A 15,594-nucleotide genomic window follows, 5' to 3' on the forward strand; every position below is an offset into this window, starting at 1 on the left:
CCAGCATGAATGATTTCTGGTCTGGGTCTAGCTTGTGTGGTACACATCTTCTTTTGTTGAACACCTTTAGAAAACTTGCTACAAGTGCAAGAAATGTAAGTATAAGGAGGTCGTGTAATGAGGAGGTTAGTATACAATACATGGGTGTTACTTTTGACTGCACATAACCACACTTACCTCGAAGTTCAACAAATAATCACTCCTGCTCCTTCTTTATCCAATTCTTATTTTATTGAACACATCATTGTGGAGACACGTGCGAGTCAAACCCACACCCTAGGCTCTCCTGACTTAATGATAATGAGTAAATGAGACATAATCAAACAATGACTACAAAATAGTGAAACTTTTTTTCTCCTCATTTCCGTTCGCGAGTTCATTTACACTTCATTTCCCCCTTATCGTCGAGTATGGAGAGCTACGGTTGTTAAATAGATAATGAACTTTCCATGCATCAGCTTATGTTTTTAAATCTTGTCAACCAGATCTGTTTATTGAAGACGCATGGTTAGTAGAAAACACTTTTAAGTTGCCTCTAAAGTACTAACTACTCAGTGCTCCCTTATTTGTTTGAACGTTTCCCATACTATATGAAATCTAGAGCTTCCCCAGAGAAGTTCAGCCTGTCGCAGGAGAACATTACTTGGGACGAGATATAAGCTCTACAATGAAGCATGCTACAAAATGTGGGTGAGGGTTTTTATATTTAAAGAGGATTCCTTGCAGAGGGACATTGCTCTCTCATTCTGTTACCTTTCATATCCGGGAGAAGGTATCTGTAAAGTAGTTATTTCTCATTTGTGATACAAACTTAGTTTGACCATGGAGGAGTGTTAATATAAGTAGCTAATACAAACTCATATTGTGATTATTAATATTTTTTTTTTGAGTTTTGAGGTCAATATATAGAGTAGTTGCAAGCTAGTAACATTACTTTAACACTTAAATTTCTTGTACATCCTTATTTTGTAAGCATGAGCATGATTACAAATGAACGGCATAAGTCACTTTATTTAAAGTCCACATATGCCCCCCTTTATGGTGCGCTCAAACTGTTTTACAATCCATCAGATTATAGGGCCCCTCTACCATATTCACTTTCTAGGTTGGCTTTCTGCACAATGTCTGGGAAAGACATGGCTTGGTAGTTCGGACTGGACTGTTCCCATGAGGCACAGGGTCAGAGCTGATTTGCATATAGCCAGTGTCTAACCCAGGGTGGTTTGGAGTGCAAAAAACGATGGATTTAGGCCCAGGTCCTTGTACTGGGGTGAATGTATGACATTGTTCTACATTCTGTCCATCAACTGTGTGTTTTTTGCAATTTTCACCCCGAGTGGGCTGGGTAGGCTCAGACGTGAGTCCCAGGCTCTCCACACCACTGGAGTCAAGCTATCCAGGCTGAATGAAGGCTGATAGCCAGAAACCGGTCCTTGGATGCTTGATTCCGGTCTGGGAAAGACATGGCTTGGTAGTTCGGACTGGACTGTTCCCATGAGGCACAGGGTCAGAGCTGATTTGCATATAGCCAGTGTCTAACCCAGGGTGGTGTGGAGTGCAAAAAAACGATGGATTTAGGCCCAGATCTTTGTACTGGGGTGAATGTATGACATTGTTCTACATTCTGTCCATCAACTGTGTTTTTTGCAATTTTCTACACAATGTCTACAGCAACTTGATGACTTTTAGCTGTGATAAATGCAATATCGAGGAAATGGGTGGTTTATCTGACGAGGGTTTCCACACCAAATCCCACATTGAGAGAACTGTGACTGTACTGTCTACGTGTAGCCATATTTCTTCAGATTCTCACAAGGCCCAGTGTGCTAGGACCGTCAATAGTGATGATCTTTAGTAGGGCAAAGCAAGACCTCCGGTCGGCATACATTTTTATATACAACTCTTGCTCTCTTCCTTCCCAAATACGTTTTATTATCATACTCCTAAGATTGGTGAATAATATTAGTTTTATAAGTACCGGAAGGGGTTGGAACAGGTAGATCAGATGGGGTAAAATACATTTAATAGTATTGATTCTTCCTAACCAAGACCGGTAATAGATGGATATTAAAGAGCATAACTGGGTATTCACGATAGTATAGACCATTCTTGAGTATGTCCGAAGGACATGTGAGAAAGAAGTGAGATCTCACTCGGTGTCATGTTGTTCCCTCCAGACATCAGACTTCCAGTTCTCTTAACTTATTTATAAGTGTTTTGGAGAATTCCCCTGCATTTTTATTTGCCCCTGTTCAATCCCTGTTAAAGCCCCATACCATGTCAAAATCCTCCCGCTCCAAATTCTGCCAGGCTTTCTTATACATAAAGGTATTCTTTCTGGTGTTTGGGGCATATGTTGATGGTTTAGTAAGTTTCCTCCCAGCACACATTGCCGTTACTATTAGATATCTGCCCTCTTTGTCTCTCTTGATATCTGCTGCAATAAATGGAAGGTATCTACATAAGAGGATAGTTGCCCCATTGTGTTTCAAGGAGTCCGGTGCATAGAATATCTGTGTTCTTGTTTGTTCAAATTTGGCCTCCAGTATCTTCATGCGAGTTTCTTGTAGGGTCGCTATTTTATATTTCCCTTCTAAACTGATGAGTATATGTGTGTTTACTTGAGGAGATCAGCTCCTTGATGTTCAATGTTAGTACCTTAAGCATTTATTGTTATGCAGCCAGGGTGTGTACCCTGTGGTCATGTGAGGGTCTCTATTTGTGTGACTATGTTGTGGACGCTCCAGTTTTTCTGTAGATCCCCTCCGGTGTCTTGCTCTTTTTCCTCCGCTAACAACTCCCCAAACAACCAACCCAACTTGAAAACAAAACCAAAAGGATATTGTAGAAAGAATGTCAGACAATGCTGTGGAGGCCTCTCCAAAGAGGTGGGTGGGGATCCCCTCATTCATGTTGAGTGGACATTGTGCACATTGTGGTTGTAGGGCAGTCCGTGGAATTCACTGATCTCCGAAGTCCCTTGCGGGCTATCTCAATCTTACGTGTTCAGTCATACAGATAGACGGATCTTCCTTTAGTTTTCTTTGTTATGGCTTCTGTGCGAGAACGTGGACTCCAGAGTTGATCTCTTGGTCAGAGTTTAATCTACTTTGAGATTTCTGACGGCTTTTGTTCCTCTCTGTCGTTGTGTATGTGGCATATGTGCCATTCTCAGCCCAAGGAGCAAGGGCGTAACACAGGCCCCTGCAGCCCCCGTGGTGCGGGGGGGGGGCCCTCACCCTCTAGGGGGCCCCGTCAGCACCGCACTTCTGCTGGGGAGCTCTAGCTTGAGTCCGGAGGGGGCCCCATCACTTACCCTGCAGGGGGGCCCCCTCAAGGTTCGTTACGCCACTGCCAAGGAGGCCTCTCTCCTTGGTCTCATTGTCGATAGTCCCGTTGTGGCCTGTTCTTCTTTTATTAACTGCAGGCTAAAACCTGTTTATTTGATGTTTGATGAAACTTGTTATCGTATTCAAAGGCTATTCCAAAGGCAAAGAGCTATTTGTAACGTATTTGGTTGTCTTTAAGATGGATGGTGATTGGGCAAAATTGCTGTCATCTAGCTAGTGTGGAGATGCAATGTCTAGGAGCAGAGTGCAGTCCTAGTCCTCAATGATTTTATCTTTCTCTTGCTGACATTTGGAAGTTCTCTTTGATTTGGAAGCTGTAGAATTTCAATATTATGTCTCTGGGTCTATTTGCTTTGGTGAAGGGCCTTGGCCCTACCCTGTGTGTTCACTCCAGCATGATGTGTTCTGCCTCTACCCCTAACAGCATTGCAAAGAGTCCCTTCACAAAAGCCTCCATATTTGCCCCTTGTGCAAGGCCTCGCATACAGCTGTTATCTCTTCTAGCTTGATTTTCAGGTTCTCCATATTCCAGGCAGCCTCTTCCTTTTGGGTAGTCAAGGTGGTGCGCCTATCCTCCAGAGTTGCACTTCTCTCCTTCAGTGAGTCACTTTGCCCCTCCGCTTCTACCCCTCTAGACCCAGCCACATCAATGTTGACAATTTTCCCTCCCATAGAATTCTGCAGTAATATACTTCTGGAGTTCAGTTTTGCAAGATTGGAGTCTGGTTAATGAGTCTCTTTGTTTGGACCATGTGCCTATCATCCTATGTATGTCACACTTGTGGGCTTGGTAAGTGTGTCTCATTGAGGACTTGAGGCCTCAAAGAATCCCGTTACTTTACCTTGTGTGCCTCTTGAGGGGGGTCTGGGCCCGCTTGGTGATCTCATGTAAAGCTGAGGTCTGTCTTTCTCTCCCTTTTAATATTTTTCTGTGTGGTTAATTCGGCTCTAGAGGATCATGCATGCCTCTCGGGGGTATGTATGAATTTTCCTTCTGAGTAGGTAGCTTATTTTATCATTAGCCACACTGCTCCAGCAGTATGGGGTATCACCCCCTCTTGAAGATTTATTCTTCACCCACTAGCAATCTTTCTAGAGGGCTTGAGTGTGAAATATTGGGATCCTATAGGGGCTATCAAGCCACATAGTTTTTTGTAAGCATAACGTCCATTGCACTGTGCTATGTTGATCAGTCTCTCTCCCAGTGGTCACTGGAGTGTGGCGGGTTCTTCTCTTCCTTTTGGAGAGGCACTTAAGCAGTGTTGCCTGAAGTTTTTCCCTCCATTCAAACCCCAAGGGAAGCTCTCCCTTCAGAAGTGTCTTACTGAACTGGGCTTTATTGGTAGGGCACTTCCTTACCGCGGCAGTACAGTAGCACACCTGTTCTTCTCTCTGCGGCTGTAGCTGCTGTTTTTCAATCTTCCCTTGCGCCCGCGGGGAGTGTCCAGGAGTCTCACTGTTGCCAATATTTCTTTCCCCGAGGGTGTCACTCAGAGCCATTCCTCTCTGATTCTGCTCTGCTGGTTTTGGGCCAGGTTTCATGGAGAGCTTAAGTTGTAGGAGCCCGGCGGCCCCCTCTTCAAGTGCTGGGGTGCAGTGTAGATCTTCACTCCCCCCCCCCCCCCCGATATAAACTGAAACCGGATCACCCATTGGAGACCGCCTCAGAGCGTCATTAAAAAGCCACCATCTTGCTCTGTGGCGAGACTGCCCCCTCATCTTCTCCAGTGATTAATTTATTTTTTAAATGTGCATTCTGTTTCAACATTAACCAATCAAGATACAACACAAACATTTTTGTTCACCTGCATTTTGTTCTGCAAAAACTTAAAATGAGGCAAAGACATTTGTCAAACTATTCATGAGGTTACAGCGCAGGCAAGGACACTGTGCCACAGCCATAGGTCTTGGGTCATTTTCCTCTACTGACCCAGGGACTGTCTTACTATGGCTTGGAAAAACTATGTTTAGTTCAACACTTTCAGAACTTGCCTCTCAGTAGGAGTGATGGCAAGCAGTCACAGGCTTCTTAGGGGGATTCCTGTGGGGTTACTGTGGCTTCTCTCTAGACACCATCTCCAGCACTTCAATAAGTTAAATGACCAGCCCATTGCTTCTCTTTATAGAAGACAAGTACTTCATTATACAGAAAACAAAATACTACTCCAGTCACATTGGAATACTGATTTGTAGGTGCAAATGTTTTGCTTTTCAAATTGGGCACGCCCCCTCTATTCACTCCGCCCACCCCTTTCTCCCTTACTCACTCTCAGGGTCCTGGGGTTTCTGAGGTATAGTCTCTAGTTTGTGGTTTTAGTGCAGTACTCTCCTCCCACTACTCTTAGCACACTGTCACTAAGTGCAATTAGCTCTTTTAGTCTCTCACCCGTTCCTGCTGGTGTGGCTCGGGGGGGGGGGGCATGTTGAAACTTACCCAGGTGGCAGGTTTACTGGCAGTGGGTAAGAACTAAATGCATGGTATCTGTCAGTCCTGGTCTCATCATTCAGGCGAGTCTTCGTTAGTCGCAGTGGGACCTTTCCGGATGGAGCCCGTTGACAGTACTCTTGTTCAAGTGTGGGACTACAGTGTTGACAACACACTTCCAGGCGCTGTCCTGGGACATGGTGTCAGTCGCCCAATTGAGCACATAGATCATTGGCTGCCAGGCACCATCTTTGTCACAAACTACCACGAGGGTATGGGTTCTATGCTTAAGAGTAGAGTTTCCTATTGGGTACCTCTTGGGAGATGCTGGCTTCACCAGTCACGGAGTCCTCTGTAGGTGGGCACGTCTTGGTTACTGTATTTAAATCTTCAGGGAGGTCAGTAGTAATGCGGCGTACTGTTCAAGGGTCACAGGCACACAGCAGGTGCCAAACATAAGCGTTATTTTATTTTTATTAAAGTCCTCATTTGCCTTGGTAGAATAACAAAAGATAAGAAGTCATGCTCCAGGGTCACCCTTGACCTAGCACCCGCCACAGATCTTTGTTTAGAACCAAGGATTGATCACTTTACACCCTGCTTCAACTTCTCCAGCCTTAAATAGCTCAGCCTGACACAGCCGCCTGTGGAGCTACCGCCGGAATAATAAAGCAATACACTGTCAAGGCCTAATCATCGGACTATATACGAGCAAAGGAGTTCACCCAATTTTCATAAAGAAGCCAAAACTCATTCCCCTTAGTTTCTGATGCCCTATCCAACAGCATGGTGTATTTTACAGAAAATCTGCTTTCTTTTAATGACTGGCAAATATTCATAATATTCCAGGACCCCAAAAAAGACCAGAGTTTTGCTTACCTGGAGCATCTCCCCGATTATTTCAGACATAGAATTACTCCCGTCTAACCAGAACCCTTGGACTTCGGCACACTCTAGAAACATGTGAATGTCATCCCCCTTTTCCTTGCCACATTTTGGACATCTCTACGTGGGGCCTTCCCCAGTTTGGATAATCTAATCGGAGTCCACTACACCCTGTGAAGACAGAAAAGGTGGTTCCTCCTAAAATTTGCAGCATGCACCTGGGAATATAGAATATTGCAAGATACTTGCCATAAGTCTTCTGGCTGCATCCCGGGCAAGCTCTCCTCCCACAGTTCCATTGGTAAATTGAACTTTCCATCCGATAGGTCCACCAGAAGCCAGTCCCAGTTCAGCACTTTTTTCGAATAACGCTGCTTATCATCCGGTACTCAGGTTCGTTTGAGGAACCCATGCGTGTTCCAACCGAAAGACTCCCAACGTTTAATTTAAAGATATTTAAATCTTGACAGCCTGTTGTTGGTAATCTCTTGCCCCCTATACCAAGGAATGAGATTTCCACGCTCTGTCAGTTGACCCCAGGCTAACATCCCTGCTTCCCTTAATGGAAGGACCAGGCTGTCTTTAGACCATTCCGGAGACGCAGGGTAGTCCCAAATTCGTGCAAGTCCACTGTAGTAGCTGAGTTTTAATTCTTTCCTAATTTTATACCACGTGACTGCCTGCAAAGCACTGTAGATTCTTAAGACGCACTTTTTTAAAGAATCTGTCCCCAAATTCATGTATAGAACCTAGTTCACCCCCTTTCACATCAGCTAGCATTGCTCTAAACATCTTCCCAATATCGGATTTATCTGGTGTATTAAATAACATCTTCCCTCCTTTTAACAGAAAGACCCAAGCATAGAAGGATAGATCAGGCCCCCCATGTCATACTTTCGTCTAAGCTTCTACCATGTGATTCAAAGCCCATTCGAGGCCCAAATAAAACTACTAATTTTTGACATTTCCCTTTTAAGCCACTCTTCCTTAATGCTTTGATATAAGAAAGTAAGCTTAGGAAGATTTGCCATCTTCATGAGGTTTATCCTACCATAAATTGACATGGGGAGGTGAGACCAACTTTCCCATTTCCTTACTAATCTTCTGACATTTTTTTCTACTTTCTGAATGATTTTAATACCCAAGTAGCTCATTTCCTTTTTAATGCATTCCTGCTGTGAGTTTATGTTCCAGGTCATTACAACAATGTTGTTCTCATTTACCTCATAGCCTGAGATGCGCCCAAACTGTGATGACAATTCATATACGAGAGCCAAATGAAGTACTTCGATCAGAAGTGTTTACCACAAAGTCATCCGCATACAGTCCCACCATTTTCTCCCAACCTGGAACTTGAAAGGGAGTATTCCATCATGATTTCTAATCTTCATCGCTAAGGGTACAATATAAAGATTAAATAGGGGGGGGGGGGGGGGGAGATAATGGGCACCCCTGCCTGGTTCCCGTAGAGATATTGAAGGACCTTGAGAGATTCCCATTTCCCAAAACTTAGGCTGTAGGATTTCTATAAATCAGCTGTATGGACCTACAGAAATTTTAACCGAGATTAGATAGCCTTAACATTTTTTGCAGATAGGCCCAGTTAACCCTGTCAAAGGGTTTAGTCGCATCCAAGGTGATAACTGGTAGGGGCAGTTTGTAAACGGATGCTATGTCTATACCTCCAATTAGGTTGTATGTAATCCCCCTTCCCTGCACAAAACCCTTCTGGTCTTCATGTAAAGGATCCCCCACAACCCCTTTCTGCAAGTATCTTTGTGAAGGTTTTATAATCGCAGTTCAGTAGCGAAATGGGCCTGTAGGATTTGCAGACACTGGGTTGTTTATCTGGTTTTGGGATCAGGGTTTACTGTGGCCTCATTCCAAGAGGTGGGAATCTCCATTCCATTCTCAAATATAACTGAGAACAGCCTCACCATTACCGGAATAAGATATTCCCCTAGTTTTTTGTATATCTCTACTGGGAGGCCATCCAGACCTGCAGCTTTACCTGATTTCCCTGTCAGGATTGTGTTCCTGATCTCACCTGATAAAGTGCTGTTGATTACATCCTTATGAGCTACGCTAACTAAGCGGGGAACATCCTGGCACAACCATTCTTTCACCTCTTCCCCCGTTGTTACTAAGTCCTCCAGATATACCTTCTTAAAATGTATTAAAAAGGCTTTGTCTGTGCCCTCGCTTTTTGCAATAGGGTTTCCAGAAACCTCGCATTGAACCTCCTTTATAAAGCATTCTGCCTGCTCGTTTCTCACTTTCCAAGCAAGCAGCTGGCCACACCCTTCTGCATAGTTAAAGTGGGCAAGTTTACTTGCTCAATAATAACAAACGGAGGGAGTTTTAGGGAATTTAAAGACCTGCCACTGGTTTAGTCCCTAATCTCAACATAAAAACCACCAGAAGAACCCGGGGGTCTACTCACTAACTACCGGTCTATACTGAGTTTGCATGCAATGATCATGAACCAATATCTACTCCAAAATAAATGTAGTGTAGAAACAGAACCCTTATGAGTAGTTGGATAACCATCTAAATCGCAACCTTGATCAATCTTATCTGGGTATCCAGCTTTCCATCCACTTCCCCTCTTGATCAATGAGGGTTCAGCTGTGGATTATATCATAAAGGGGGCCTTAAAAAGAGACCGCAACGAAAGGGATAGATCAGGTGCAGACAGACCCTATCAAAGTGGTCCTACAGAAAGATGTTGTGGTGGGAATGTTATGTGCAGTGCAAAACTGTAAGTGCAAATTAAAAAAGGATTTATAGCAGAGATTTTTATTTTATTGAAGTATCGGATTGTAATCCTCATTAAAAACAGTGCATCCAGGCAGTTTCATACATCACCGCCAGACAATCCCTACTGAGTCCCACACTGTGTCGGTATATTGGCTCAAGAGCCATGCGCTGTTCACAGACTGCAGTGCAAGTCTGGTGTAAGAGAACACCCTCTTGCCAGAGGTATCCAGTCTCTTGGATTCCCTATCATGTGGTCTGGTAGGGAACGCCCCAGGGTTGACTTTGGACTTGGAGACCTTGATGATCGGTGTTAGAACTGGGGGTCTCTAGTTGGCTGAGGTAGGTACCTTAGTCCAAATAGTGACCCTTGCTTCTAGTAAGGGAAAGGAAAAACACACTCTTAGATGACCCCTGCTCGCCCCCAGTAGCTTGGCTGAGCAGCCAAGCTTATCTCCAAGGCAATGTGTAAAGTATTTGCAACCACACTCCTAGTAACACAGTGATAACACCACAAATGGACACCACACTGATTTAGGAAAATAGCGGTATCTTTATCAGTAAGAAATACGATGAGACCAGACGATAAAAAATATCCAGCATATGCGTATTCGTAATATTTCACTGGACCGGTTATTAGGCCAACAATCACTTGTAGGTTCTTGTGGTACTAATGAGCAGTTCGCGATGATCTAATGCAGTCCTAATGCAATGTTATGTAATTTGTAATGCAGTTTGTAATGTAGAAATAAGACAGTCCTTAATGCAAGTACTAATGTGGATCGTAAAAGCAAGTAATGCAGTTCGTAATGCAAGTACTAATTTGGATCGTAAAAGCAAGTAATAATGCAGTTCATAAAGCAAGTACTAATGCGGATCGTAAAAGCAAGTAATAATGCAGTTTGTAATGCAAGTACTAATGCGGATCGTAAAAGCAAGTAATAATGCAGTTTGGCACCGATCGCGGTGCTAGTGAAGGTCTCTATGCCATTCTTGACTGACCCGCTGTCAGCGACTGCCAAAATATGCCCCCAATACTGTTACGAAGGAAACAAAGCACAGCTTCACAATCCGATCCCGGGAAGGCCACTCCTCGGCGAGTACGGGCCACGATACTAACTTGAGCGGAGGCTTGCGCTGTAAAGATGGGAAAGGCAGAGAGCGGTGTCTCGTAGCACGCACTCCGGCCCAGACGGCAAAACACGCATGCTTACTGAGCGTTACCTGGGCGGGGTGCAGTCTCTCTCTCCTCTCCTTGCGGCTTGGGTGTCACGCTGTGCAGCTTCGGGTTGGCGAAGGCTGCTCCTCGCAGTGAGGGTCGGTCTTCCAGGCAACGGCCTGGCAGCTGATCGCCTCTCGGCGCAGCTCCGTTGATCTTGGGCAAAGGGCCTCGGACCTACGATGGTGAAGGTTCACAGGTCTCTCCTTGGCAAAGGCAGGCTTGGGAAGGAGGCTGTGATTTCTCACGGCTCCCCCTTGGGACGACGGTCCGGGCCGATGGCGATAACGATGCTTCATCAGGTCACGCTGTCGATCGAAGTAGAGGGCAAGACTGCTCCGGGCCATAAGGTCACGGGGCAATTCTCACGAAGGTCTCAGGCAGCAAAACGCTCACTTACACAGCGCAGCTGAGACACACTTGGAAACTTTTATGTTCCTGAGTTTCCACAACAGGGAGCCAGCTCCTCTAGGGCCCTTGGAGACAAGTTACTTCAGGACACAGCAAAGTCCTTTCAAGACGGGGACACCGCACACAGCAAAGTCCCTTGTCCTCTTCTGAGTCGAATCAGGACCTACAGGCCAGCCCAAGAACACAGAGCAAGGGCAGTTCTTCTCTTCAGTCTCTTAAGCTGTTCTTCTTTGGCAGAGGTTCCTCTTGATCACGAAGTAGTTTCAATCCCTTTTCAGGCTAGAGTTCAGTCTTGAATTCAGGGGTTTCAGCCCTCACATTTATACCCCTAAATTCGTTTGAAGTCTTTGTGTTCAGGGGCTCTGAGCCCGGTCCAAATCAGTCCTGGGTGAATACCTGTCAGTCTCGGAGGTGTGGTGCTATGATGGAATCTGCTTTGTTGAAGATGTGGTGAGGGCATGGGTCTGTGGGGGATCCTGAGTGGATGGAGTTCATCAGGCGGATGGTGTCCTCAGTGGAGATTGGGTTCCATTCATTAAGGATGTTCAAGGGGGGGTGAAGGTACGGCAGAAGGTTGGGTGGGTTGGTCTCCGGGTTGGTTGTCGAAGCTGTTGTGGATGTCTGCGATTTTGTCGTGGAAGAACCAAGCTAGGGAGTCGCAAAGGGTTTGAGAGGGAGTGATGTCGTTGGAGTTGGCAGTGGGGATGGTAAACTCTTTGACGATGTTGAATAATTCCTTGCTGTTGAGGGCGTTGTTGTCTAGTCGGTCTTTGAATGCGGCTTTCTTGGCAGTCCGGATCAGTTAGTGGTGTATGCGGGTGGCGTTTTTGAAGGCGTCCCTGGTGCTGGTGTTTGGGTCTTTTTTCCAGGCCTTCTCAAGGGAGCGACAGAGTTTCTTGGATTTCTTAAGATCATCGTTGAACCAGGGGGCGTTTTTGTTGCCTAGTTTGATTTGATGTTTTTTCAGGGGTGCTAGGTTGTCGGCGCTGTTGGTTAGCCATTGAGTGAGGTGAATGGCTGCTTGGTTGGGGTTCGAAGAGTGGGCAGGGGGTTTTTGAAGAAGCGATGCGGAGATCTGGTCGATGGTGATTTTGTTCCAGTTTCTTCGCAGAGTAGGTTGAGGATGGTTGTGGGTTGTGGTCTTATTGTAGATAAAGTGAACGCAGCTGTGGTCCGTCCAATGGAGAGCTGTGGTGTGACTGAAGGAGATATGTTTGCTGGAGGTGAAGATAGGGTCGAGTGTGTGACCTGCGTGGTGAGTGGGGGTATTAACAAGTTGTTTGAGTCCGAGGTTGGCGAGATTGTCCAGAAGGGCGGTGGTGTTGCAGTCGTTGCTTTTTTCCAGGTGAAAATTGAGGTCTCCCAATAGAATGTAGTCCTCGGAGGGAAGGGCGTGTGGGGTGATAAAGTCAGTGATGTCTTCACTGAATTGTGCACGGGGACCTGGTGGCCTGTAGAGGAGGGTGCCTCTGAGTGTGGTCTTGGGGTCGGTGTGGATCTGGAAGTGAAGGTGTTCAGTGCTAGCGAGGTTGACGTCTGAGCTGGTTGAGATGCGGATGGAATTCTTGTGGACGATAGCGATGCCTCCTCCTGTTTGCTTGTAGCGGTCTTTTCGGATGATCTTATAGCCTTTCGGGATGGCAATGGTGATGTCTGGGGCTGAGGAGGCGTTCATCCATGTTTCGGTTAGGAAGGCGACATCCGGAGAGATGGTGTCTAGTAGATTCCAGAGGTCGATGGCGTGTCTGTGGACTGAGCGGGTGTTGAGCAGGATGCATTTTAGGTGGTTGGTGTCAGGTCTCAGTTTGGTGTTAGTGGATGAGGAGTTGGTCTTGGTGCCGTCAAACTTGCAGGAGTTGCATGTGAAGGGTCCATGGGTGTGTCCAGGGGCGGCCTGGGCGCAGTTGGGGAGTCGGCCGGGGTTAAGGGCTAGGAGGGTGGGGGCGGCGTAAGTGATGCGGATGGGGTGGGTGGGACGGGGGCCAGGGGGTTTGGCGCTGGGCACGGTCCAGGCGCGGACGGGCGTAGACGGGCTTACCTTTGGTGCACCTTCGGCGCAACTGGGGCGCGACCGCTGCGCGAGAATGCTTCTGTCATATATGGATGGAGGAGGGGGAGGGGCGAGGGAGGGTCAGCAGGGAGGCGGGGCGGGCTGTGGGGGCCGGGCTCTGAGGCACCAACAACAACAAGCGTAAGATGGCGGCAGCGTAGGGAAAAACGCAACTGGAGGTAGGCTGGGGCTCAGGTGACTGACTTCGCTTGCAGTAGGATCGCCCTATTTAAATTTGCGTTAAAATATCAAGCGCCGTAAATACAATGCCCCCAAAGCTTTCCTATGTGTGCAACTATGAGCGCTGTGTCAGCAGTCCCCCAGAGGCTTTTAAAATGTCCCAATAAGGTGTAGTACCCCTCGCGCTGCAGCGTTATTCAGAGTAGTAGGCAAAACAGACAACAATGGCAAATCAGACAACAAAGCAGCTCAATGCAACGATACCGAACAGGAGCAAGGCAGCCGGGCAGAGGGACCGACCGCTTCTGAACTCGTCAGGGCGGTCCATGCAGCCTTGAAGACGTTTATCTATTCCCAACTCTTGGCCCAGTAACAAAAGACACCACAATTTGTGTGTCATCAGCATAGAACGTGATCCCAAATCCAAATGCACTAATAACGGGAGCCAATGATGAGACATGCACATTAAAGATTGTGGGGCTCAAATGAGGACCCCTGCGGTACACCACATGGTAGTGCAAATGGGTTTGGACCGAAATTTACATAGGGATACAATCTGTTCTCTGTCTGATAGAAAAGATTTAACAAGATCCCAAGCTTTACCCTGGACCCCACAATCCTTGAGACGGTCCATCAGAATATCATGATGGACCGTATCAAATGCAGTGGACAGATCCAATAAGATCAGAACTTCCCTGCCTCCTCTATCCACTGCTTCCCTGAGCTTCTCTGTGGCCTTAATGAGTCCCGACTTAGTGCTGTGTCCCTCTCTAAAGCCATATTGGGAGGGATCAAGTGCTTGTACTTCCCTCAAAAAGATACTGAGTTGACGATTCGTAATTTTTTCAACCATTTTTGCAGGGAGAGGAAGACGAGAGATCGGGTGGAAGTTGTTGGGACTGACTAGACTGAACTCTAACTGGGCTCGGGGAAGCCAGACTGGAGACCGTTCTAAACAACTCTTTGGCTGAGTTCTTCACCAAATCAATTTGGGTTCAATAGAATTTTTGTTTTACAGAGAAAATAGCTTGTTTATAAATCTGAAGGCTAGATGTATACAAGTTCTTCTCTGCTTCCTTGTAGTCTTTCCTCCAATTACGTTCAAAGCGTTTACAGAGGTGTTTTAGATTTCTCACCTCCTCTGTAAACCATGGAGTGGAGGGATGTGTTCTTTTGGGGAAAACAGTTTTGAGTGGAGCTATTTTATCACACGCTTGAGCAAGCCAATTGGTGTAGATGGAGGTCGCTTCCTCTACACTCTGTGATAAATGACCTGCCGTGGTGGTAAGAAGCTCCTGTAATACAGTCCCCTCAATTCTATTCCAGGCTCTACTCTCGCTCTGTCCTTTGGGATAAGTACTCCTCGCATGCTGAGCTGCAAACATTAGTTCAAATTGAACAGCAGCATGGTCCGACCCCACGAGTGGTAATATGCCTTTAAACGACAGACCTGGATGCTTAGAAAAAATACCAACCAGGGTATGTCCTGCTACATGAGTTTGTCCCCTAACATGTTGCTGAAGATCGGCACTATCCATCATGTCCATCAGACTTGCTGTGTCAGTGTCCGTAGAGAGCTCTAAATAAAAGGTAAACTCTCCCAAAATAGTATAGGTGTTACAACAAAGACCCTCTTCCAACAGAATACCAAGAGGAACAGCAAACGAGTTTCTAGCTCCTGGTGGCCTGTACAAAAAAATTCCTTTAAAGGTATGATGGTCAGATAGGCTAAAATTAAAAGGCAAAGCCTCTCAGGCTGTGGTTGAAACGGGCAGGAATATAGCTTTAATACAGCTATGGTAAATTACTGCCAATCCACCCCCTTTCCTAACTGGCCTGTTTAATGCATGGCTGAGAAACCCAGATGGGGTAGCTTTCATTAAATCTGGGCCGGAAGCCTCATCTGTCCATGCTTCTGTAATGAAAGGCATCTGTATTTTGTTTTCCTGTATGAGCCTTGCACACTCCATACTATGTTTAACGAAGGACCTGGCATTCCCCATTCTGTCCTATGGGCAAGATGGCCTTGCAACAGTGAACAACGAATTTGGCAGTATTTCACTGTCAGGACATGGTACACACCTCAGTACATGTCCTACCTTTCACATAAACTGCACCCTGCCCAGGGGGGTACCTTGGGCCTACAATAGGGGTGTCTGTGTATAAAAAGGGAAGGGTAAGGCCTGGCAAGGCGGTTTACTTGTCTAGAAAACAAGGCAGTTAACAAACTGCTCGCATGCACTGCAGTGGCAGGCCTGAGATCTCTTTTTAGGGCTACTTGTGTGGGTGGCACAATTAGTGCTGCAGGCCCACTAGT

This window comes from Lissotriton helveticus, chromosome 5_1, assembly GCF_964261635.1.
Source record: "Lissotriton helveticus chromosome 5_1, aLisHel1.1, whole genome shotgun sequence".
Lineage (NCBI taxonomy): Eukaryota > Metazoa > Chordata > Amphibia > Caudata > Salamandridae > Lissotriton > Lissotriton helveticus.